Source organism: Bos javanicus, chromosome 21 (genome assembly GCF_032452875.1).
Source record: "Bos javanicus breed banteng chromosome 21, ARS-OSU_banteng_1.0, whole genome shotgun sequence".
Classification (NCBI taxonomy): domain Eukaryota; kingdom Metazoa; phylum Chordata; class Mammalia; order Artiodactyla; family Bovidae; genus Bos; species Bos javanicus.
In genome coordinates this window covers 28,523,909-28,551,455 of record NC_083888.1, presented here as the reverse complement: position 1 = coordinate 28,551,455, position 27,547 = coordinate 28,523,909, and the positions used below count along the sequence as shown (strand labels likewise).

Below are 27,547 nucleotides of genomic sequence, written 5' to 3'. Positions count from 1 at the left end.
GCGTGCCTGGACACATCCAGCCAGAGACGTGCACACTGCAAGCAACGCGGGTGATCGCTAGGCAGCAAATACAACCACATATCTCTAGTGTGAGTGAGCCTGGGCTTACATGCTTTCATAGAATGGCTAAAGGATTAGTTGGCAGGGTTGCCAGACAAAAACTGGGTTGTTTTTCAATTGCTAAGTCGTGCCCAATTCTTTGCAACCTCATGGACTGAAGCACACCAGGCTCCCCTGTCCTCCACTATCTCCTGGAGTTTTCTCAAGCTCATGTCCGTTGAGTTGGTGATGCCATCCAACCATCTCATCCTCTGTTGTCCCCTTCTCCTCTTGCCTTCAATCCTTCCCAATATCAGGGTCTTTTCCAATGAGTCAGTTCTTCGCATCAGGTGGGCAAAGGATTGGAGCTTCAGCTTCAGCATCAGTCCTTCCAATGAATATTCAGGGTTGATTTCCTTTAGGATTGACTGGTTTGATCTCCCTGCAGTCCAAGGGACTTTCAAGAGTCTTCTCCAGCATCACAGTTTGAAAACTGGATACTGAGTTTAATTTAAATTTCAGATAAACAATGGGAAAATTTTTAAGTATATCCCACATAATAGTTAGGATATACTAATAAATTAATTTGTTATTTATCTGAAATCCCAACTTACCTGGCTCTCCTGTACTTTTCTTTGCTAAATCTGGCAGCCTTAGATGGGTAAGAAATGCTTCAGCTGAATTGGGAAGGGCAGAGTATCACTAATACTTTAAGAAGAAGTGCCAGGAGAGGAACTTCCCTGGTGGTCCAGTGGCTAAGATGGTGAGCTCACAGTGCAGGAGGCCCAAGTTCCATCTCTGGTCAGAGAGCTAGATCCCACATGCCACAGCTCAATATTCCACATGTGTTTGCTTAGTCACTCAGTCATATCCAAGTCTGTGTGACCCCAAGGACTGTAGCACATTAGACTCTTCTGTCCATGAAATTCTTCAGGCAAGAATACTGGAATGGGTCGCCATTTTCTTCCTCCAGGGGATCTTCCCAACGTAGGGATTGAAACCACGTTTCCTGGGTCTCCTGTATTTCAGGCAGATTTCTTTACCCACTGAGCATTCAGGGAAACCAAAGACTCTGCATGCCACAACTAAATACCCCATATGCTACAACTAAGACCCAGGAGAGCCAAAAAAAAGTACCAGGCGAAGGTTTTAGCTTAAAAATTCCGAACACTTTCTGATGGGACCAGGAATCAAGGCAATGAAAACCATTAACAGTGTCTTGCTGAGCTCAATTACAGCCCATCAGGAATCTAGACAGGTTAAAATAACACAAAAACAAAGACAGACACAGACAGGAAGGCCATCACAATAAAGCTTGGAGCCTCTGGCAGCAGCATCCAGGGCTTGGAATTGGCTCAAGTCAGGGAGCTTTTGCAAGCTGGTGTATCAGGAAGGGTTTGGGTGACCCAAGAAGCATCCTGTTACCTGCCCATCCCTGGCCCCAGAGGGCTCTATGGTGTGAGGAGTGGAGTGAGACACCAAGGCCAGAGCAGGTGAAGGTTTCCTGTGCACATCCCCCTGGAGCATCCCTCCTGGCTCCCACCACTCACCAAGCACCCCAGCAAAATGGACCACTGTCCAAATCAGAGGCTCCATCCCAAACAACTCCTGTTTCTTCTTTCATTTCCTTTCACCTCTTACCTGTCTTCCTTGAGTTTTAAATTCTGTTTTCCTCCATTTTTTTGTTACTTATTTCCCCCTTCCCCCAAATGTTTTTCTGATCGTGAGCAAGACTCTTGTCACATTTTACAATGCGACGTGAATTCCATCTGTTGTCTTTTCTGCCCCGTAAGACCAGATACCCAGGAACCTTTTCATGAACTCTGCTTGGCTGGAGCAGCCACGGTGAAAGACAGCACATGGGGCAGCTTGGACACCAGGTGGGAGGCCGTGGGGACACACAACACCCCCTGCAAGGAGGGGTCCAGCAGTGTCTACAGCTCTGTCTTCTAGTCCAAAGCCAGGGGCAGGGTTAAGGGTTGGTGACTTCAGTTCTACAATATCCAGCCCTTCTGGAGGCCTGCAGAATAGTGAGCATCAAGGTTGTAAGCAGTCCTAGGGTGGTTTGAGTCTCAGGTTAAAGAGAAGCCATGATACAGTAATTTACTGAACTGTTTCCTAGTTATTTGAAAATGGTCATCCTTGTCTGCCACACATGGAAACGGGGTGCCAACCATGAGCTCTGACTAATACACACTTCTTTAGGATCAGGGAGCCCTGGATGTACCTGCCATCGCTGGACCCAGAAACCTTATTCTGTATTATTTTGTGCTTTTCCCAGAAAAAATGTGATGGATTGAAGAAGAAAAGCAGGTACAGGCTGTCCTCAAGTGAGCACATTAAAAGGCAAAAGCTACGGAAATGTCAAACTTTGGCCACGAGCCCATCATCTGAACACTTTCCAGCTGAGCGCGTCTACAGTGGCATCATCCCCTCCCAGAGCTCTGTCAGGCAAGGTGGGTGCGGGGGGGTGCTATTTGCTGACAGTCACTGGGAACCTGAACCAAACCCTGATGAGGGGGGTCATCACTCGTGTCAGCAGAGCAGTCAGGAGGGGCCTTCTCAGTGGGTGTCCCAGTGCCTTTCTGAACAAGCGTTAACAGCCCACCTTGGCCCCAGACCCTCTCCCACAGCCCTGATTCTGCTCTTCTCAGCCTTCTCTTCTAAGTGAGGCTGCGATGCACACTACCTCCGTGCAGACACACATAATGCAAAGCTTTTCCCACAGGTGCCAGGCAAAGGGTCAGACACACAGCCCCAAAGGCAAAGATAACCAAGTGGTCATTAAAACCAAACAAGTGCAATCACGGTAAGCATCTAAGGGCTGGTGGAAAAGGCAATGCACTGGAAATGGCCTGAAGGTGTTGGCAAGACAGCCTGCATTTTTGGCCAGGTGAGACTTTTTCCTTGTGAAATACGTGATGTACAGTTTCCACCAGTGTCGTGAATGCCAGATTGGATTTCAAGGTCAGAGCATCCGCTGGTGCTGAAACTCAGCATCCCCAGGCAGTCCACGCCATCCTTATGCACCTCGGGGTGGTGGGAATGAGCCAGGGAGGAAATCCCGCGGGGGCTGTGTCCATAGGTCTGCCATCTGAGAGGCCTGGGGACACCAGGCCGGACGGTCAGACATGGTCCATGGGAGGCCTGGCTCGGCAGGTAAGAGGTCAGGCAAACAGGAACTGCCTCCCACAATGAGATGGGAGGGGAGTTGGGAGGACGGAGGCCCTGTGTGTCTGCCAGGCGGCAAGTCACTACCAGCTCCCCAGGGTCTGTCTGCCAGGACCCAGACAGGATGCAAAAATCTCCAAGACTGCTGAACCACACAAGCACGCAAGGGGCTCTCTCTGAGCAGAAGCCACTGGGGAAATCTGTCACAGAGGAGGATCCCAACCAGCAGTTGGCTCTATTACTAAAGATCATAATAATGGACTTTCTCTTATACTTAGTAGTGTTTTATTTTTAGGTCTTCTAAATCACATTCTACAAAAATTGCTTGTCTGTTTTGATTCATAACTCAGACATTTCACTCTTCTTATCATTCACTAGGCGTGCACACACACACACGGACATATGGCCTCAAAACAATACCCCATGTTCAATAAGCTGTAAGCTTATCCTTATTCTTGGTTTAGGAAAGTGAAAGTCACTCGGTCCGACTCTTTGCAACCACATGGACTGCCTGCCAGGCTCCTCTGTCCATGGAACTCTCCAGGCCAGAATAGTCAAGTGGGTAGCCATTCCCTTCTCCAGGAGATCTTCCCAAGCCAGGGACTGAACCCAGGTCTCCCGCATTGCAGGCAGTTTCTTTACCATCTGAGTCACCAAGTCCTAACTAAAAATGGACTGTTCTCTCATTCCCAGCAAAGTCAGCATCCTGGAGCCTGATGACAAATGGACGATAAACACTAAAGACCCTAGTATCCTGATGGTTAAAAAAAGTGCTTTTCCCTATCAACAAGCCTTCGCATCCAGACCTCAGAACAAGGGTGTATTCACAGTATAGCTATTCTGCACCCGACTCCTCCTCTCAATAACCAGTGACGTTGTTGGACAGGCCCTTGTGGCTCTTATTATGACTGCAAGACACCCTTCAGCAGTAGCCATCAGGAAGCCTGGAGAAAATGAAGGTTTACTACTTACAGGACCCAGAATCCACACAGTCACAGGGAGGTCTTGGGCCAGGGTTTCTGTTTCTACTGAGGCTGAGTATGGGGGTCTAGGGTTTCACAGGCTCACTTTTTATTGGTGAATTTAAAATGAAAGAGCAGGAAGAGAAAAAAACAAGTAGCCCAAGCAGCCAGTTACTGAAATCAAACAAGATCTCTAAAATGAGGAGCACAAGTGGGAGAGGCAGCCTGGGTCTTTCTCTAGTCCCATGGATAGTGGTGTATTTACCAGGCAGCCATTTCTGAAGTGGATGCTTAAGCAATCAGGCACTTGCATTACAAAACAACAACAAAAAGTTGTTTGGGCTTGTACTACATCAATATTTTATTTTATTCATTTAAGCATTTCAAAATGCTTTTCTGAATATGTGTAGCAGAAGAGGGCATGTAATGAAAAGCAAAGACCGCCCTTTCCTTTCCTTTCCCAACCCAGAGGCCCACAAGCTGTCATCTTTAACCATTTCTGCATTTGGCTCTTCTGGTGCTTAGCATCCTAATTCTAGCATACTCTGGCTCTATCTTGATACTCAACTTGACCCCTTACTATGAAACACAGGCTTTAGCTAACTTAAACTACATCCTCCCCTAAATTTTGACAGTTACTATTTAAATTTTTCTGTTGGCTACCTTTGAATCATTCAGTCTCACACCTAAATCTTACTTCTTGTTCTATTGTTTTTAATCTATTAATTTCTCTCAATGATACTTTGACAGGGGCTTCCCTGATGGCTCAGCAGTAAAGTATCCGCCTCCAAGCAGGAGATGTGGGTTCGATCCCTGGGTCAGGAAGACCCCTGGAGAAGGAAATGGCAACCCACCCCAGTATTCTTGCCTGGAGAATCCCACAGACAGAACAGCCTGGCTGGCTACAGTCCATGGGATCACCAACAGTTGGACACAACTTAGCGATTAAACAACAACAACAAATTATACCCTAACAATTTTTACTTTGCCAGAGTTGATAATTTTATATACTATTTTACGAACATAATTCTTTCATGTTCTGTCCATAGGCTGATTCTTAAAAAAAACAACAAATACTGTTTGTATGCTCCAGTGGTCATGTATGGATGTGAGAGCTGGACTGTGAAGAAAGCTGAGAGCCGAAAAATTGATGCTTTTGAACTATGGTGTTGGAGAAGACTCTTGAGAGTCCCTTGGACTGCAAGGAGATCCATCCAGTCCATTCTGAAGGAGATCAGCCCTGGGATTTCTTTGGAAGGAATGATGCTGAAGCTGAAACTCCAGTACTTTGGCCACCTCATGCGAAGAGTTGACTCATTGGAAAAGACTCTGATGCTGGGAGGGATTGGGGGCAGGAGGAGAAGGGGACGACAGAGGATGAGATGGCTGGATGGCATCACTGACTCGATGGACATGAGTCTGGGTGAACTCCGGGAGTTGGTGATAGACAGGGAGGCCTCGCGTGCTGCAATTCATGGGGTCGCAAAGAGTCGGACATGACTGAGCGACTGAACTGAACTGAACTGAACTGATGGCTTTGAAAATATTATTCAAGTCAATCAGGTAGGACTTTTTTCCCTCTCTGTGGGTTCAGTGTCATTAACTCCAAGAATCACAGATGGTCAATCGTTACATTCATGTTACCTTGTTTCTTTCACATTTAGGCATAGATATGAGCTGCTTCTGCCGCACGGTCCGTCGCAGCCGGTGCACTAAACCACTTCAGTATTCTTGCCTTGAGAACCCCATGAACAGTATGAAAGACAAAATGATAGGATACTGAAAGAGGAACTCCCCAGGTCGGTAGGTGCCCAATATGCTCCTGGAGATCAGTGGAGAAATAACTCCAGAAAGAATGAAGGGATGGAGCCAAAGCAAAAACAATACCTAGTTGTGGATGTGACTGGTGATAGAAGCAAGATCTGATGCTGTAAAGAGCAATATTGCATAGGAACCTGGAATGTCAGGTCCATGAATCAAGGCAAATTCGAAGTGGTCAAACAAGAGATGGCAAGAGTGAACGTTGACATTCTAGGAATCAGCAAACTAAAATGGACTGGAATGGGTGAATTTAACTCAGATGACCATTATATCTACTACTGCAGGCAGGAATCCCTAGGAAGAAATGGAGTAGCCATCATGGTCAACAAAAGAGTCCGAAATGCAGTAGTTGGATGAAATCTCAAAAACAACAAAATGATCTCTATTCGTTTCCAAGGCAAACCATTCAATATCACGGTAATCCAAGTCTATGCCGCAACCAGTAATGCTGAAGAAGCTGAAGTTGAACGGTTCTCTGAGGACCTACAAGACCTTTTAGAACTAACACCAAAAAAAGATGTCCTTTTCATTATAGGGGACTGGAATGCAAAAGTAGGAAGTCAAGAAACACCTGGAGTAACAGGCAAATTTGGCCTTGGAATACGGAATGAAGCAGGGCAAAGGCTCATAGAGTTCTGCCAAGAGAACACGCTAGTCATAGCAAACACCCTCTTCCAACAACACAAGAGAAGACTCTACATGTGGACATGACCAGATGGTCAACACCGAAATCAGATTGATTATATTCTTTTTAGCCAAAAATGGAGAAGCTCTATATAGGCCACAAAAACAAGACTGGGAGCTGACTGTGGCTCAGATCATGAACTCCTTACTGCCAAATTCAGACTTAAATTGAAGACAGTAGGGAAAACCACTAGACTATTCAGGTATGACCTAAATCAAATCCCTTATGATTATACAGTGGAAGTGAGAAATAGATTTAAGGGACTAGATCTGATAGATAGAGTGCCTGATGAACTATGGACAGAGGTTCGTGACATTGTACAGGAGACAGGGATCAAGACCATCCCCATGGAAAAGAAATGCAAAAAGCAAAATGGCTGTTTGAGGAGGCCTTACAAATAGCTGCAAAAAAAAAGAGAAGTGAAAAGCAAAGGAGAAAAGGAAAGATATAAGCATCTGAATGCAGAGTTCCAAAGAATAGCAAGAAGAGATAAGAAAGCCTTCCTCAGTGATCAATGCAAAGAAATAGAGGAAAACAACAGAATGGAAAAGACTAGAGATCTCTTCAAGAAAGTTAGAGATACCAAGGGAACATTTCATGCAAAGATGGGCTCGATAAAGGACAGAAATGGTATGGACCTAACAGAAGCAGAAGATATTAAGAAGAGGTAGCAAGAATACACAGGAGAACTGTACTAAAAAGATCTTCATGACCAAGATAATCACAATGGTGTGATCACTGACCTAGAGCCAGACATCCTGGAACGTGAAGTCAAGTGGGCCTTAGAAAGCATCGCTACAAACAAAGCTAGTGGAGGTGATGGAATTCCAGTTGAGCTATTCCAAATCCTGAAAGATGATGCTGTGAAAGTGCTGCACTCAATATGCCAGCAAATTTGGAAAACTCAGCAGTGGCCACAGGACTGGAAAAGGTGAGTTTTCATTCCAATCCCTAAGAAAGGCAATGCCAAAGAATGCTCAAACTACCGCACAATTGCATTCATCTCACACGCTAGTAAAGTAATGCTCAAAATTCTCCAAGCCAGGCTTCAGCAATACATGAACCGTAAACTTCCAGATGTTCAAGCTGGTTTTAGAAAAGGCAGAGGAACCAGAGATCAAATTGCCAACATCCGCTGGATCACCAAAAAAGCAAGAGAGTTTCAGAAAAACATCTATTTCTGCTTTATTGACTATGCCAAAGCCTTTGACTGTGTGGATCACAATAAACTGTGGAAAATTCTGAAAGAGATGGGAATACCAGATCACCTGACCTGCCTCTTGAGAAACCTATATGCAGGTCAGGAAGCAACAGTTAGAACTGGACATGGAACAACAGACTGGTTCCAGACAGGAAAAGGAGTAAGTCAAGGCTGTATATTGTCACCCTGCTTATTTAACTTATATGCAGGATACATCATGAGAAACGCTGGGCTGGAAGAAACACAAGCTGGAATCAAGACTGCTGGGAGAAATATCAATCACCTCAGATATGCAGATGACACCACCCTTTACAGCAGAAAGTGAAGAGGAACTAAAAAGCCTCTTGATGAAAGTGAAAGAGGAGAGTGAAAAAGTTGGCTTAAAGCTCAACATTCAGAAAACTAAGATCATGGCATCTGGTCCTATCACTTCATGGCAAATAGATGGGGAAACGGTGGAAACAGTGTCAGACTTTATTTTTCTGGGCTCCAAAATCACTGCAGAGAGTGACTGCAGCCATGAAATGAAAAGATGCTTACTCCTTGGAAGGAAAGTTATGACCAACCTAGATAGCATATTCAAAAGCAGAGACATTACTTTGCCAACAAGGGTCCGTCTAGTCAAGACTATGGTTTTTCCAGTGGTCATGTATGGATGTGAGAGTTGGACTGTGAAGAAAGCTGAGTGCCGAAGAATTGATGCTTTTGAACTGTGGTGTTGGAGAAGACTCTTGAGAGTCCCTTGGACTGCAAGGAGATCCAACCAGTCCATTCTAACGGAGATCAGTCCTGGGATTTCTTTGGAAGGAATGATGCTAAAGCTGAAACTCCAGTACCTTGGCCACCTCACGTGAAGAGTTGACTCTTTGGAAAAGACTCTGATGCTGGGAGGGATTGGGGCCAGGAGGAGAAGAGGATGACAGAGGATGAGATGGCTGGATGGCATCACCGACTCGATGGACGTGAGTCTGAGTGAACTCCGGGAGTTGGTGATGGACAGGTAGGCCTGGCGTGCTGCAATTCATGGGGTCGCAAAGAGTTGGACACGACTGAGCGACTGAACTGAAATGAACTGAATGAGCTTCTTACATAGCTTTTCCTTCTTGGAATTTTTATTGGCCTTATTTTCCGTTTGCTAGATCTTTGTGATTACCAAGCCTCTTAATCATACTATTTCTTGAAGCTTTTTGCTGGAATACATCCTGCAGAAACAGAAAGCGCACTCTGGAGATCAATTTTCTGAGTACTTACAAGTCTGAAGTTCTATATTTCTAACATGCGTGACAATTTTCTATGTATAGAATATTGTGTTTTTAATTATATATTTTCTAGACTTTTTTCTTCTAATACCTAGTGTTCCTGATAAGACGTTTGAGGACAGAATATTTTTGCTCTCTCAAGGATGACTTCTCTTCTCCTCGAAGCTTTAGGAATTTCTCTTTATATTTGGTGTCCTGAAATATCTTGAGTCTGTATCAAGGCATGAATCTTTTATTCTCTGTCCTACTTGGAACCTGGAGGCTTTTTTAGTCTGGCGATAAATATCTTCCTTCACTTTCGAGAAACTTTCTTCTATTGTGTCTTTATTCTTTTAATAGAAGTTGTATGTTTACATGGTTCAAAAATAGTTTTATGAGTCTCACATAAGGTTAGCCGTTTCCTTCCCATTCCCCAAAGCTACCACTTTCAATGATTTTAGCCCTTGGTATTTGCCTCTGTATTTCTAAACTGTATGCTTAAATTCCAATATCTCTTTTTGTATATTTTAAATATAATGTATTTACTTCAGACAATGTACAATAAGGGTTCAGCTCTCTCAGTCTACTTCCATACTCTAAAATACATTTCTTCTCCTTCCCATTCTGCTAATAGAATGATTATCATAACTTTTGGACAAATCAATATTTAGCATTTATAAAATTATTACTATGTATACATTATTATAGGCTGTAGCAGGTAGTACATTAAATTTTTCTTTCCTTTCTTATACAATCTTGTGTTTTCACTGGAAGCCAGTGTTTTTTTCCATTTGTTTAGTTTTTAATGTACCTATCCCAAACCCATCCCCAAACTCTTCAACAGAAGAGATAATCTTCCCTTTCCTGGGAAAGAAAACATAAGCAATTTTTTAAAAGTTCCCAAGACAGTGCATGTCTGAAAGTGCCCACCAGTAACAACAGCACAGTGAGAGTCTGAAGACACAAAGTCCTAAGAAGTCACTTTCAATAAGACATATGTATACCTATGACTTATTCACATTGATGTTTGACAGAAAACAAAATTCTGTAAAGCAATTATGCTTCAATTAAAAAATAAATAAAAATAATTGTGAAGGTCTTTCTCACCCTTCACCTTCACTTGCAGGACTAACAGTGGGTCTTGTGTGGGCCTCTGCTTTCTCCCTAACTGCAGTGCCTTCTTTTTGCCACCAGTGTTTTGAAACTTTTCTCTGATGTGTCCTGTGTGGCTTTGTTTCCACTCAACATGCTGGGTGTGTGGTGAACCCCTCAGTCTTTCATGTGCAGAAAATCTCCTTGAGTTGTTTCTTTGGTAAACTGTCCCCCTCCATTTTCTTTCTTCTCTATTTTTGAAAGTTTTATAATTTAAGCTGTTCTACTTCCTGCAAGGAAATCCAACCAGTCCATCCTAAAGGAGATCAGTCCTGGGAGTTCATTGGAAGGACTGATGTTGAAGCTGAAACTCCAATACTTTGGCCACCTCATGCGAACAGCTGACTCATCTGAAAAGACCCTGATACTGGGAAAGATTGAGGGCAGGAGGAGAAGGGGATGACAGAGGATGAGATGGTTGGATGGCATCACCGACTCAATGGACATGAGTTTGGGTGAACTCCGGGAGTTGGTGATGGACAGGGAGGCCTGGTGTTCATGGGGTCGCAACGAGTCAGACACGACTGAGCAATTGAACTGAACTGAACTTCCTGCTTAGTCTAATTTCCTCACTTTTTAGCTTCTATTTTCCATTTCTTTGTTGGAGTTGTTCTTTTTTTTTTTTTTTAGATTTCCTCAACTTTCTTTTTAGGCTTCTACTAAACATTTCATTTCTGCTTTTTTATTTTTAAATTCCCAAGTCATTTTTGTGTTCTAAATCTTTTTTACCACAATATTCCTTGATCAGCTTTATTGAGATATAATTAATATGTAATTGCTCACATCTAAAATATACAATTTGGTAAGTTTTGACAAATGTATATAAAATTGAAACTGTCACCACAATCAATATAATAATTTTTCTTGCATGGATTATGCTTTTATGTTGTATCTGAAAAATCTTTACCTGACTCATGCTCACAATGATTTTCCTTATGTTTTCTTCATCTACAAGATTTGTAGTTTTAGGTTTTATATTTTAGTCTATGATCTGATGTGAACCAATAAACAAGGTTCATTTTTTTTGAATATGTGTATCTCACTGTTTTGGTGCCAATTATTGAAAAGCCTATTCCTTTCTCCTTGAACCACTTTGGCATCTTTCTCAAAACTCAATTGCCCTAGTTGTGTAGAACTGATTATTTTTTCTTCCTTAAATGTATGGAATACACTTAAGTGAAGCCATATGTGCTTAGACTCATGTTTTTGGAAAGATTTTTACTTACAAACTAAATTTCTTTAATAGATCTATTCATATTCAGATTATGTATTTTTGATTCAGGTTATCTATTTCAGACTCAGCTTTTAAAAATTTTTATGTGATAAAATTTTTATGTGATAAAATATTCATAACATACAATTTACCATTTTAAACATTTCAAATGCACAATTCAAGGGCATTAAGCACATTTACAATGTTCTGTAATTGTATGACCACTATTTCCAGAATATTCTCATCATTACAAACAGAAACTGTACCCATTAAACAGCAAACTTTTTCCCCCACTCCTTTTGGTCCCTGATAACCTCTATTCCTCTCTGAGTTTGCCTATCATAGGTATTTCATATAAGTGGAATCATACAACATTTTCACTTTTGTGTCTGGTTTACTCAGCATAGTTTTCAAAGTTCATCCATGTTGCAGCAAGTATCAGAATGTTGTTCTTTATTATGGCTATCTATTTATTTTTGAATGAGCTTTGAAAGTTTACGTCTTTTCAAAGAATGTCTTTTTCATCTCAGTTATTAAACTGATACAAAGTTGTTTATAATACTTCATAATTTTCTTTTTAATATGTATAAAGTCTATAATGATATTACCTCTCTGATTCCTGATATTGGTTATTCCTATCTTCTTTCTTTTTTTCTAATACTTCTGGCAAGAAGCTTTGAGTTTTATTGATTTTACCAAAGAACAAACTTTTGGTTTCATCGATTTTTTTCTTTTGTTCTCTATTCTCTATTCATTTATACTCTTACCTTCATTCTTTTCATCTGTTTTGAGTTTAATTTTTATTCTCTTATTTTTTATAGTATAAGATGAAGTAATTTATTTGAGACTTTTCTTTTTTCTAATATATGCACTTGGCACTATACATTTTCTTCTGCATAGTGCTTTAGCTGTATCCCACAAATTTTGACAGATTGCATTTTCATTTTGATTTAGTTATCTTTTTATTTCTCCCTTGACTTTTGGTTATTTTAAAATGTGTTCATTTCCAAATATTTGAAGATATTACAGGTATCCATATAATTCCATAGTGGTCAGAGAATAGACTGATTTAAATTCTTATAGAGTTATTGAATTTTTTATTGCCCAAGAATTTTCTATTTTAGTGGGCATTTCATATGCATTGCAAAAGAATGGTAAGTGGAAGGTTCTATAAATATCAGAATATGTTGGTTGCAAATACTATTCAAGACTTCTATATATTTACTGATTTTTATATACTTTTTGCACAAATTACTGAGAGTAGAATGTTGAAATCTCTAACTAGAATTTGTATCTGTCCATTTTCCCTTACAAATATTTTTACTCTTGCTTCAAGTATTTTGAAGCTCTATTATGATACGCATTAATGTTTACATTTGTTTTTTATACTCTTGTTAAATTGCCTGCCTCCTTTATGATCATGAAATTATCTTTTTACCCCTAATAATAGTCTCTGCTCTGAAATTTAATTTCTCTGACAGCCATTCCTGCTATCTTTAAATCCAGACAACTGGATCTTTTTTAAATCTTTTTTTCACCTTTATATGCTTTCTTTCAACTTTTACTTTTAACCTGTGTCTTTATATTTTAATGGGTTTCTTTAAGGAAGGGAATAGTTGTCTTGCTTTCTTTTATTCACTCTGAATATCTGTGCCTTTTCATTGGGGATGTTTATACTATTTACATCTAGTGTGATTATTAATGTGTTTGGGTTTAAATATGTCATTTTGATATCTGTCTCCTATTTGTCTCATCTTTTATTTGTTCCTATTTTCCTTTACTGTTGGCTTCTTTTGGTTTATTTTATAATTTAACTATCTCCTTTTTTGGCTTTATTAGCTACGCTATAACTTTACTTTCTTATCTTGGTGGTTACTTTAGTGTTTATAGTATACATCTTTAACTTATTATAGTCTCACTTAAGTAATATTATACCATTTCATGTGTAGTATAAAAATTTTACAATAGTATATTTCCATTCTCCCTCCCCTGAATTTTGTGCTATGTTTTGTCTAGATTTTACATGTTACAAACTTTACCCTCCATGGTTATTACTTTTATAATTAAAAATTATTTTTTAAAAAACTAGAAAAGAAATCTTATATTCACGTACACATCATTTCTGGCGCTCATCATTCCTTTTTGCAAATCCAGTTTTACCCCTAGATCATTTTCCTTCTGCCTTTATAACTTCGTTTAAAATTTCTTGTAGTTTGTTTCTGTAAGTGATATTTTCTGCTTCAGTATGTTCAAAAATGTGTTTAGTATTGCCTTTGTCTTCAAAGTACATTTTCACCATGTATAAAATTTTTATTTGACATTTTTTCCCTTTCAGTACATAAACATGTTGCTCCACTGTCTTCTGGCTTGCTTTGTTTCCAACAAGAAATTGCTATGACTTGTATCTAACAGCAATGTACTTTTTTTCTTGGTGCTCTTTTCTCTTTATCTCTGATTTTAAGCAGTTTTATTATGATGTGCCTTTGTGTAGTCTTCTTTACATTTCTTATGCTGGGGGAGCTACTGAGTTCCTTAGACCTACGGGTTTATAATTTTCATCAAAATTGGAAAAATTATGGCATTATTTCTTCAAATGTTTTTTTTTCTGTTTCCTACTCCTACCTCATGCACTTATCTTCTCCTTCTAGGGTTCCAATTTCAAGTAGCCCTCCAGTTCAGTTTCATTCATTTTTCCATATTTTTAGTTGTTTTAGGAGAGAGGATAAATCTGACCCCTGTTACACTATCATCAGCTAAAACAGAAGTCCAATAATCTTGTTTGATGGATATATTTGTTTCTAAGATTTCAATCACGATTTTTAAGCTTTTTTCTGCTCATCAAGAGAGTGATGGTCACCTAAATGAACACAATGAGGATGGGAATCTCAGGAGGTCTACCTACTTCTTATAAAGATCTTCAACCAATTCTCATTTGAGCCTCACCCAGTCCCTTCATTCAGAGTTAACTGATGCTTTCAACTCCAGAGTCTTTTGGTGGCTCTTCAGTTTCTAGAGTTTACCCTAGTGTAGGCTTCAGCTTTTGTGGGTCTATTAACAGTTATTGCTCATCCATCTGCCTCTCAGCTTCCAAATGGATTGCTTCAGTCTCTTCTCCCATTCTCTTTGCCCTTACATAGTCATCCCCCTCTCCCCATTTTCATTTTACTGAAATTCTGAGAGGGAGCAGCCATAAATTCAGGTGTTTATTCTGCCACATTAAATCAGAAGATAGATCTATTTCTAAAATATCTCTACGTGGAGTGCATCACACATGGAGTTGCACCATACACAGCTGCACTCTGGGGCTCTGGCCCCCAGATAACTGTCTGCCCTACCAGTTTCCCTACCCTCTTTGGACCTGGTCATCCTGTTGCCACTTCCCTCAGCTCTGCTCTATCACGTGGCTCCCTCATCAGACCGCCCACCACTGATGGCAGAGGCAAGTGTCTTATAAGCAGAATATGGCAAAATTTTGAGGCAACCTGACAGTCTTTGTTTTTCAGTAGAGGGACTACTGCCCACTCACAGCATAGATTTCTTTAATATTTTATTTTTATTTATTTGATCTTTCTGCAGGGACCTTTTGGTTGGGGCATGTGGTATCTTTAGCAGCAGCATGTGAACTTAGTTGCAGCATGTGAGACCTAGTTCCCTCACCAGGAATGAAAACCAGGACCCCTGCATTGGGAACATGGAGTCTTAGCCACTGAACCACCAGGGAAGTCCCACATAGAGTGCATTTTAACCAAGGCCCCAACAATATCATTATGAGGCAGAGGAACAGAGGCATCCTCAATAAGGATAAATAATCTTGAGATTGAAGACAACATCATGGAATAGAAGCTCTTAAGCTCACATCCTCCCATGAGAACACTCAAATCACAACTAACTACTGAACAACTATCAATTAAAAAAAAGTGGAACCTACCAAAGATATACTACAACCAAAAACAAAGAAAGAATCACAACAAGATGGTAGGAGGGGCGACACGTGATATAAAAAAACAACCCCATACCCTCCTGGGTAGGTGATCCACAAACTACAGAATAATTACATGGCACAAGTTCTCTCACGGAAGTGAGAGAACCTTGTGTCAGGCTTACCAGCTTGGGGGGCTGGTATCGGGAGGAAGAGCCCCCTAGGGCATTTGGCTTTGAAGACCAGTGGGTCTTGATCACAGGGCTGGGAGAAACAGAGACTCCAGTCTCAGAGGGCGCACAAAAGGTGTCATGTATGCCAGGACCCATGGCAAAGCAGTGACTCCTCAGGAGCCTGGGCCTCTCCTACCTGCTGCTTAGAGGGTCTCCTGCGGAGGCAGAGGATGGCTGTGGCTCTCTCCTGGGGCATAAAAGCTGGTGGTGAACATACGCAGAGTACTCAGCTGAAGGCTGACATCTTGCTTGGCACATCAGCACCAAGACCTGGTCCACTCAATAGCCTGCAGGCTCCAGTGCTGAGATTCCTAAGGCCAAACAATCAGCAGGTTGGAACACAGCCCCACCATCAACAGACAAGCTGCTGAAAGACTTTCTGAGCCCTCAGCCTCCTCTAGACATGCCCCTTGACGTGGTCCTGCCCAATTCTGTCCTCCCCCAGAGGGCCAAGACCCCATTCTACCCACCAATGGGCAGGCACCAGTCCCTCCCACCAGGAAGCCTGCACACGCCCCTAGGTCAGCCTCACCCATCTCAGGGCAGACACCAGAAGGAAGGAGACTACTATCCTGCAGACTGCAGAACTGACTCTGTAAACACAGGTCAGAACCGCCCTGGGTCGGCTGGTCCCTGGCCCCTGGGAGGTGAGAGGGGAGAGGACCGATGGGATACATAGGACATGCCCCACAGAAAGCTACTTCTCCAAGATCTAAAAACACAGCCAAGCTACTACATACATAAAAACACAAATAGAATTTAAACAAAGTGAGACACAAAAGAAATATGTTTCAGACAAAACCCCAGAAAACAACTGAGTGAAGTGGATACAGGCAATCTACCTGAGGAAGAGTTCCAAGTAAAGGAAAGTAAAGACGATCCAAGAATTTGAGAGAGAATGCAGTGCAAAGTGAGAAGTTACAGAAAGTTTTTAATGAAGAAAATGAAGAACAGCCAAACAGAGTTGACTATTAAAGTGAAATGAAAAATGCACTAAAAGGAATCAATAGCAAAATAAATGAGGCAGAAGAACACATAAGTGATCAGACAGAGCACTGGAAACCACTGCTGCGGAACAGAATAAAGAAAAAGAATGACAAGAAACCAGGACAGTTTAAAACACCTCTGAGACAATGTCAAACACACCAACGTTCACATGACAGGGGTCCCAGGAAGGCGAAGAGAGAGGGAAGAGGCCTGAGAAGATATTTGAAGAGTTACCCACCAAAAATTCCCCTAACGTGGAAAAGGAAGCAATCACCCAATCCAGCAAGCACAGAGAGTCCTACGCAGGATTAACCCAAGAAAGACCACACTGAGAAACATATTAGTCAAACTGACAAAAATTAAAGATAAATACAAAATATTAAAAGCAACAAGGAAAAAGGAACACTTAACATATAAGGAAATCCCCATAAGGTTATCAGCTGATTTTTCCAGCAGAACTCTGCAGGCCAAAAGGGTAATTATCGATATATATGTTTAAAGTGATATATTTAAAGTCATGAAAGGGAAAAACCTATAGCCAAAATACTCTCCACAGGAAGGCTCTCATTTAGATTTGAAAGAAAAATCAAAAGCTTCACAGAAAAGCAAAAGCTAAAAGAATTCAGTACCGCCAAACCAGCTTTACAACAAATGCTAAACAAACTTCTCTAGGTGGAAAAGAAAAAGCCACAACTAGAAACAAGAAAACTAAATGGGAAAGCTCACTGGTAAAGACAAACATATTGTAAACATAGGAAAGGTGTGATACACACAAATATAGACATCAAAACCAGTAAACATAAGAGAAAGAGGGTATAAATGCAAGATATTTGAAATGAATTTGAAATTAAGAGATCAGCAACTTTAAAAAATCATGTATTTACATAGATTGCTATATCAAAACCTCATGGTAACCACAAACCAAAAATCCATAATAGATATATATACACAGAAAAATGAAAATGGAATCCAAACTGAAAATAGCTATCAAATCACAAGAGAAGAGAACAGAGGAAGAAAGGAGGAAAAAAGACGTACTGATACAAATCCAAAACTCTTAACAAAATGGAAATAAGAACATACATATCGATAATTACCTTAAACAGATTAAATGCTCCAACCAAAAAACATAGACTGGCTGAATGGATACAAAACCAAGACTCATATATACACTGTCTACAAAAGACCCACTTCAGATCCTGAGACACATACACTGAAAGTGAGGAAATGAAAAAAGGTACTCCATGAAAATGGACATCAAAAGAAAGCTGGAGTAGCAACAGTCATATCAGAAATAAAAGATGTTAAAATGGAAGTTGTCACAACAAAGAAGGACACTACATGATAATCAATCCAAAAAGAAGATATGACAATTGTAAATAAGCATTTACCCTGCTGCTGCTGCTGCTAAGTCGCTTCAGTCGTGTCCGACTCTGTGCGACCCCATAGACGGCAGCCCACCAGGCTCCTCTGTCCCTGGGATTCTCCAGGCAAGAATACTGGAGTGGGCTGCCATTTCCTTCTCCAGTGCATGAAAGTGAAAAGTGAAAGTGAAGTCGCTCAGTCCTGTCCGACTCCTAGCGACACCATGGACTGGAGCCCACCAGGCTCCTCCGACCACGGGATTTTCCAGGCAAGAGTACTGGAGTGGGGTGCCATTGCCTTCTCCAACATTTACCCTACATAGGGGCCTATCAATATATAAAGCAAATGTCAACAGACATAAAAGGAGAAATTGACAGAAACACAGTAATAGTGAGGGACCTTAACATCCCACTTATATCAATGGACAGATCATCCAGACAGAAAATCAATAAGGAAACTGAGAATTTAAATGAAATATCAGATCAGATGGACTCCGTTAATATTTAGAAAGCATTCCATCCACAAGTAGCAGAATACACATCCTTTTCAAGTGCACATAGAACACTCTCCAGGACAGATGACATGCTGGACCATAAAGCAAACCATGGCAAATTTAAGAAAATTGAAATTGTATCAGTCCACTTTCCCAACCACAATGCCAGGAGATTAGAAATCAACTACAAGAAAAAAATACTGCAAAAAAAAAAAAAAAAACCCACAAAAATGTGAAGCCAAATATGCTACTTAACAACCAATGGGTCACTGAAGAAGTCAAAGAGGAAATCAAATAATTCCTAGAGATAAATGAAAATGAAAACACAACAATCCAAAACCCATAATCCAAACTCTAAGAGATGCAGCAAGGCAGTTATATGAGGGAAGTTTACAGCAATACAAGCTTACCTCAGAAGTAAGAAAATCTCAAATAAAAAACCTAACCTTACAACTAAAGCAAGAAGAGAAAGATGAGTGGGGGAAAAAAATTAGTAGAAGGAAGGAAATTGTAAAGATCAGAGCAGAAATAAATGAACTAGAAACTAAAAAACACTAGAAAAGATCTAGGAAACTAAAAGCTGGTTCTTTGAAAAGATAAAACAAAATTGATAAATCTTTAACCAGACTCATGAAGAAAAAAAAAAAAAGGAGAGGATTCAAATCAATAAACTCAGAAATGAAGAAGTCACAATAGACCCCACAGAAATACAAAGGACCATAAGAGACTACCTACCATGTTACTACAAGCAACTATGTGTTAATAAAATGAATAACCTAGAAGAAATAGACAAACTGTTAAAAAGGTATGATCTCCCAAGAAGTACCAAGAAGAAACCAAAATATCAACAGACCAATTACAAGTACTGAAACTGAATCTGTGATTTACAAACTACCAACAAACAAAAGTCTAGGACCAGATGGCATCACAGGTGAATTCTATCAAACAAGCAGAGAAGAGTTTATCTTTCTGAAACTACTCCAAAAAATTGCAGAGAGAGGAACACTTCCAAACTCCTTCTATAAGGAGAGTATCACCCTGATACCAAAACCAAAGATAACACTTTTTCTGTGTTTTACAGGCCAATATAACCAATGAACATAGATGCAAAAATCATCAACAAAATTCTAGCAAACCAAATCCAACAACACATGTAAAAGATCATACACCATGATCAACTGGATATATCCCAGGGATGCAAAGACTTTCAATATTTAGAAATATTAAGAAATATTATAAATATTTAGAAATATTCAAATATTTCCATTTTCAATATTTGCAAATCAATCAGTGCTATAAACCACATTAACAAACTGAAGAATTAAAAACCATATGATCATCTCAATAGATGCATTAAAAACCTGTTGATAAAATTCAACATCCATTTATGATAAAAAAAACTATCCAGAAAGTAAGCATAGAGGGAACTTACCACAATATAATAAAGGTTATATATGCAAACCCACAGCTAAGATCATACTTAAAGATGAAAAGCTGAAAGCATTTTTTCTAAGATCAGAAACAAGACAAGATGTCCACTCTTAGCACTTTTATTCAACATACTTTTGTAAGTTGAAGCTGTAGCAATCAAAGAAGGAAAAAATAAAAGGAATCCAAATTCAAAAAGAATAAATAAAACTGTCACTGTCTGCAGATGACATGATACTATGCATCAGTTCAGTTCAGTTCAGTTCAGTCGCTCAGTCGTGTCCGACTCTTTGCGACCCCATGAATCGCAGCACGCCAGGCCTCCCTGTCCATCACCAACTCCCGGAGTTCACTCAGACTCACATCCATCCAGTCAGTGATGCCATCCAGCCATCTCATCCTCTGTTTTCCCCTTCTCTTCCTGCCCCCAATCCCTCCCAGCATCAGAGTCTTTTCCAAAGAGTCAACTCTTCACATGAGGTGGCCAAAGTACTGGAGTCTCAGCCTTAGCATCATTCCTTCCAAAGAAATGCCAGGGCTGATCTCCTTCAGAATGGACTGGTTGGATCTCCTTGCAGTCCAAGGGACTCTCAAGAGTCTTCTCCAACACCACAGTTCAAAAGCATCAATTTTTCGGCTCTCAGCTTTCTTCACAGTCCAGCTCTCACATCCATACATGACCACAGGAAAAACCATAGCCTTGACTAGACGGACCTTTGTTGGCAAAGTAATGTCTCTGCTTTTCAATATGCTCTCTAGGTTGGTCATAACTTTTCTTCCAAGGAGTAAGTGTCTTTTAATTTCATGGATACTATGCATAGAAAATCCTAAAAACACTACCAGAGAACTACTAGAGCTCATCAATGAATTTGGTAAATTTGCAGGATATACATAAAAAAATAATAAACCCAATAAAAAAGAAATAGGCAGAGGCTCTAAAAAGACATTTTTCCAAAGAAGACATACAGATGGCCAAAAAGCACATGAAAAGATGTTCAATTTTTTACTTATTAGAAAATGGAAACCAAAACTACAATAAGGTATTATCTCACACACACTGATCAGAATGGCCATCATAAAAAAGTCTACAAATAGTAAATGCTAGGTACAGTGTGGAGAAAACAGAACCCTCCTAGACTGTCAGTGGGAATATAAATTGGTAAAGTCAGTATGGAGAACAGTATGGAGGTTCCTTAAAAAACTAAAAATAGAGCTACTATATGATCTTTCAATCTCCCCCCTGGGCATATATATCTGGAGAATACCATAATTTGAAAAGGTACATACACCCCAAAGTTCACTGCAGCTCTATTTACAGTACCCACAACATGGAAACCATTTTAATGTCTATCAACAGATAAGTGGATAAAGAAGATGTGGTACATAGATACAACAGAATATTACTCAGCCATAAAAAAGAACGAAATTATGCCACTGCAGCAACATGCAAGATTATCACACCAAGTGAAGCAAGTCAAACAGAGAAAGACAAATTAACATATGATATAAGCTGTAGGTGCAATTTAAAAAGGATGTAAATTAACTTATTTACAAAACAGAAACAGATTCACAGATATAGAAAACAAAGGAGATGGGGGAGAGGGATAAATTAGGAGCTGGGGATTAAAACATACACACTACTATATATAAATGCGGGCTTTCCCGGGTGGCTCAGTGGTAAAGAATTCACCTGCCAATGCAGATGCAGAACATGTGAGTTCAACCACTGGGTTGTGACCATCCCCCGGAGAAGGAAATGGCCACCCACTCCAGTATTCTTGCCTGGGAAATCCCACGGACAAAGGTGCCTGGCAGGCTACAGTCCATGGGGTCGCAAAAGAGTCAGACATGAATTAGCAACTAAACAACAACTACAAATATATGAAATACATAACAAGGACTGACTGTATACCACAGGGAACTATACTCACTCAATATCTTGTAATAACCTACAATGGAAGAGAATGTAGAAAAAGGAATATATATCTATATAGTTTATACATATAACTAAATTACTACATACTTGCGACTAACAAATCTAAAAATTTGTTAGTCATTATACATCTACTATATTTTAATAAAATTTTTAAAAGAAAGAACAAAAAGTTTGCATTTTTTTTTTTTTGGTAATATTCTTCTCTCCATCTTCTGTCTAAAAATGGATAGCCTGGGTGGGGCTCTCTTGGAGTAATGCTATAGGTCCCTTATGTTTTCTCTTATATTTTAAATCTCTTCGTCCCTGTGTTTCACATCCAAATGGTCTCCTCAGCTTTGTCTCTCAGCCCTCTGTCCGAATGCTTAGCTTCCAAAAGCCTCATGATTCTCCCCTAGAGCCCTCAGAAGGAACACAGCCCTGCCAACACCTGATTTCCAGCCTCTAGGACTGCTGCTGCTGCTCTAAGCCAGAAACCAAACAAACAAAAACCACTGCTTCTGATTCTCTTTTCATAGCAACCAGTTCTGATTTTGTGGATGCAAAATCTCACCCAAATTTCTCTGAAGATACTATTAGATTGGTGCAAACGTAATTTTGGTTTTGGACCATGAATTTTAAATAATTATATCCATACTCAAACACATCTTTATTAATCAAAATAGGAACCACTACAATCAACACATTTTTGCCAACGAGAAATAAGTTTGTTTATCCCTGAAGGTTAAAAATCTATGCTTTAGGATTCAACAAACTCTTGGAAACCATTTTATGCATCCTGCTGGTTGTGGAAGCATCTTCCCTGCAAAAAGTTGACAAGATGCTTGAAGAAATGCTAGTCCGCTAGTGAGAAGTCAGGTGAGAATGGCAGATGAGGCAAAGCTTTGTAGCCCAGTTCGTTCAATGTTTAAGTGTTGATTGTGCAATGTGTGGTCAGACATTGTCATGGTGAAGAACTGGGCCTATTCTGTTGACCAATGCCAGATGCAGGTATAACAATTTTGGGTGCATCTGGTCGATTTGCTGAGCATACTTCTCAGATATAATGGTTTCACCTGGGTTCCGAAAGTTGTAGTGGATGAGATGGGCAGCAGACCAACAAACAGTGACCATGACTTTTTTTTGGTGCAAGTTTGGGAAGTGCTTTTCTAGGTTCAGTCACTGAGGGGTCATCAGTGGTTATCATATAAAATCCACTTTTTGTTGCACGTCACAATCCAAAGAGAAATGGTTTGTTTGTTGTTGAATAGAATGAGAGAAGACCACACTTCAAAACAATTTTTCTGATTTGCAGTCAGCTCGCGGGGCACCCACTTTACTTCAAATGCCAAATTACTGTAGAATAGTCAATGTTGAGTTCTTTGGCAACTTCTCATGTAGTTATAAGAGGATTAGCTTTGATGATAACTCTCAATTGGTCATTGTCAACTTTCGATGGCCAGCCACTGTGCTTCTCATCTTCAAGGGTCTCATCTCCTTTGCAAAACTTCTTGAACCACCACTGCACTGTAACATTCATTAGCAGTTCCTGGGCCAAATGCGCTGTTGATGTTGCAAGTTGCTCTACTGCTTTATGACCCATTCTGAACTCGAATAGGAAACTCACTCAAATTCGCTTTTCATTTAACATCATTTCCCTAGTCTAAAATATATAAAATAAACAAGTGGTAAGTCATTAGTAAAAAAAACATAGAGTGAGAAATGCACATTAAAATGATATATAACATAACCACATTTACTTAAGGATATATTCCAATATCAAACAGCAAAGTTCAACAATGCAAAACTACAGTTATCTTTGCACCAACCTAATCACTAGATTAGTCAGGTTCTCTCTCATCCCTGGGTTGTGATTTTAATCTTATGGGGTCAGCTATTCTGTTTAGTTTTCTTGGTCTTTTTCTTTCAGATGGCCAGCTTTCCCCATGTGTCTGGTTATCTTTAGTCCTCTGTTCATATCTGAGATTGAAGGAACATGTTTACTGTAGCTGGCATGTTGTGTCTCATCAACAAGCCATACCCTGAGCTAATAAAGGCTTGGAGGCAAGAATCATGCATGGGCTTAGCCATGTGCACCAGTAGACTTTGCTTTAGGGTTCACCGGTAGGTTGCTGGTGCTCTTCGGAGCATTCTTTGATATCTGAACAGGAAGTCCCCAAAACCCACACTGAGACTGTTGGATCTCCTTGGTCAACTGCCTTTAGGAGGAGTCTTCTGGTTTTTCAGTTCACTCAGGGGTAAATACCTGATTGCTGGTCTCTCCTGGTGAAGTGGGTAGGGTTTTAGGCTAGAGACTAATTGACACAACTGTTCTGTTGATAAACCTTCAATTAAACATCCTGTCTGATGCCCCTGTTCACTTTCCAGTCTCTCTGTGTTCTGCTGGGAGGACTGGCCACTGTTGTAAGCCCCACTGCCATGTTCTTGGAATGGGCACAGCCATCCTTGGCTTCTTCCCATCTGTCATCTAGCCTTTTCCATCTCTCTGTATCCACTTTAATGTCTTCTTTGCCTATAACCCCTTCTTCTACTCCCCCTTCCTGTTAAGGAAATTTTTTAGTTTTGTATCTCTTTATTGAGATTTGGGAGGAAAAAGAAAAATCCTTGTGAAAAATCCACCATCTTAAAGCAGAAGTCTGTTTTCCCCTAGTTTTATGAGCCCTTAAGCTTCTGCAGAATAAACACATAATTGGTTTTTCCTTAACTTAGAGAAACATCTAAGTAGGAGTCAAAGGACCTTCCAAGTTCTTGAGCTAGCCGGTGCCATGGGTCTGTGGTGCCCAGACTTGATGTCTGCTGGTCTGTGGGGGTTACAGTCTCCTGGATCTGAAGCCAGATTTGCTGTAGCAAGATCTGTGACTCCGAAGGATTATAAGATACTGAATCACTGCCACAGAGACCCAATAAGCAACCGGAAGATGCATCTTGGGTTCATCTGAGTTGGAGTCAGAGCACACTGGTCTCTGGGGAGGTTCTATCCTGTGAATAACACATCACCTGAGGCTGTGCTGGAAAGATGGAGCGCCCCAACCCTGTCCGAGGGACCTGCTGCTGCGATTGCACAGCCCCCAGTCATCACTGGGTGCTGCCTCACTGACACCAGAGTCCCCCACAGGTGATGTATCACACACCCAGGAGATGGCTCCCGGAGGAAGTTAAGAATCTGCAAGAAAACTCTTCATAATTACTGGAGAGAAGACAGCTACCGTGCAATACATAAAGGGTCTTTTTTTCTCCCCACTGTCAACTCGGGAAGAAGACTAATATGCACTTGCTTTTCCCAGGTTAGCTCCTGCTCTCCTGTAATATGTCTGAATACAAGTAAGAATAATTCCTCAGAGTCACTTCCTTCCCTCAGAATCCTTATTCCCTGAGTATCTCAGAACCCCCAGAGGTTCAAAGATGAATAAGCATTAAAATGTCATCATCTCTGGGACTAGGTGCTTTCAAATTTCCTGTTTCACAACCACTGAGATTTAATTTCAAGTGCAAAAATATCTGTCAGGGAGAATATTAAACAACTCCACACCTTTCAGCCCTCCTGTCTTCAGCTATTTACAGATGTTTTAAAAACATATGATTTAAATATGAACGGCAACTTCCTGTTAAACTTTGGATGTAGCAAAAGGCAAGAAATGTGGCCCCCGGTGGTGAGAGAGGAAAAAAATAGTTTTGTATACAAAGCCCTAACATAATAAACAAGCAGAAGCACTTCCTGATAAATAGCGCCAAGCAAACATTCATATCCTTGCCTCCACCGTACTCAAAATATTTTCACTAGACCAAGTGCAAAGTATTATTATCACTAATATTAAGTTTATCCTCCTGGGAACTGACTCAGGCTCCAGTTCGACTAGTAGGTCTGGTGGGAGCCAAGGGTATGGACATTTACCATGGCAGTTACTTTGGCTTTAATTCTCTTCCTATAAATACAGCCGAGCTGGGGATAGAAGCCCACGCACCACGGCCCCAGGCCCGCAGCAGCCACCCCACCAACCAACCAACCAGCACAACAGAAATGCCAGAGCAGTCAACAGGCAGAACTCAGCTCCAGGGACAGTCCCCGGGGGTAGGGGTGGCGCAAGGAAGAAGGGATCTGGGTACCCACCGCTCCCTCCAGCCGCCGCGGGAACCTGGCTGGGCGTGGACGGACCCCAAGGAAATCCCACATCTTTGTGTTCTTTGTTCACCAAACCCAAATGCTCCAAGCGTTCTATTTCTTTTAAATCGCAAACAAAACCCTGTTTAGCGACATTTTCCGCGGGTGCAGAGGGCGCCCTCATAACAGGGCGCCCTCATAACAGGACCGCTGACAGAGAACTTTTCATATCCTGACGGGGACCCAGGAGGCCAGCCACCTTCTGCGAGGCTTGGCTCTTCCCCGAGTTTTCCGCCTGTCCTACACCCTCCCGGGGGACCGCTCAGAGCATCCTTGCTCCGCACGTAATCCCGGACAGGAGCCACACCTCCCGAAATTAGATGGATAAAACAAAGGCGACCTCGTGCCAGTGTTTTCAGGCTGAGGACACGAGGCCCGCACATGACAAGAAGTCACATCGCCAGGACACGGAGTGAGGGGGGTGGAGCGGGGTGGGGGTGGGGGAGGCACCCCGTTGGCAGAGGCGGGGAATTAGGCGAGGGCGGAGCCCCGCAGGCCGTCTACCCTGAAAGGAAGGAAACCCTTGGGAAGCTCTGGCCGCGAGGCAGACCAGCTCACTGATCTCCTTCAGCCAGGAAGCCCTGAGTGAGGCCAGCCAGCTCCCCACTCGGCTACCACCCCAAGCCCAGAACCCAAGGAGCCCCTGTGGGCGAGCCTAGTGGCAGATCTAGCTCACAGGCGCTGGTCACTGGGACGGGGGGCGGGCGCCACTGGACCAACAGGGACTGCACTGCCCGACCCCAGTGACCACTGTCCGGCAGCGGGCAGGCTTCCTTACCTCACAGGTTCGCGGGGGCTCCAGAGGCGGGCGGTCCTGGCTCCTCCTCAGCTGGGTCCTGAGGGTGTCTCCGGCAGCCCCACGCCTGGGTGCCGTCCGCCTTCACATGGGCCCCAGGTGGCCGCTGGCTCTACACAGTGTGTCTCCTAACTGCTCCTCAACTTCCAGTGAAACAAGATGGAAGGGGTAGGGTACGGCCGCTAAAAGGCAGTGGGCGACTTGACCTAAAGCTGGCAGAGCCTGAATGGGCCCAATATGGTGGAAGGTTGGACTTCTGGTGGAAGGTCTGCCTCATTATACGCTCATTGTAATATATTAGCATCTAAGCCGTGCCCACAGGCGCCATGACAGTTCCGGGGAACCATAAAAGGCCAAAAGTGGGTGGGGCCCCAAAGCCTGGAAATCCACCCGCTTTCTCCCAGTAGTTAGCCTGTGAAATTACCCAAGGCAATGGCACCCCACTCCAGTACTCTTGCCTGGCAAATCCCATGGACGGAGGAGCCTGGTAGGCTGCAGTCCATGGGGTCGCGAAGAGTCGGACACGACTGAGCGACTTCCCTCTCACTTTTCACTTTCATGCATTGGAGAAGGAAATGACAACCCACTCCAGTGTTCTTGCCTAGAGAATCCCAGGGACGGGGAGCCTGGTGGGCTCCCATCTCTGGGGTCACGCAGAGTCAGACACGACTGAAGTGACTTAGCAGCAGCAAGAGCTAACCACTCCATATTTCCCAGCTGCCTCTAGCCTTCTGAGATGCCCACACTGTGTC

The 27,547-nt window shown here is 41.7% G+C and overlaps 1 protein-coding gene across 1 annotated transcript in view; it reads right to left on the bottom strand.

The window, feature by feature from the left end:
- The window catches only part of PCSK6 (proprotein convertase subtilisin/kexin type 6), a 209,848-nt gene extending 182,790 nt beyond the window's left edge, over positions 1-27,058 (bottom strand). The window contains exon 1 of the mRNA XM_061394654.1: positions 26,778-27,058. The gene's annotated coding sequence lies outside the window, so the exon portion shown is untranslated. The remainder of the gene's footprint in view (positions 1-26,777) is intronic.
- Between the last annotated feature and the right edge of the window lie 489 nt (positions 27,059-27,547).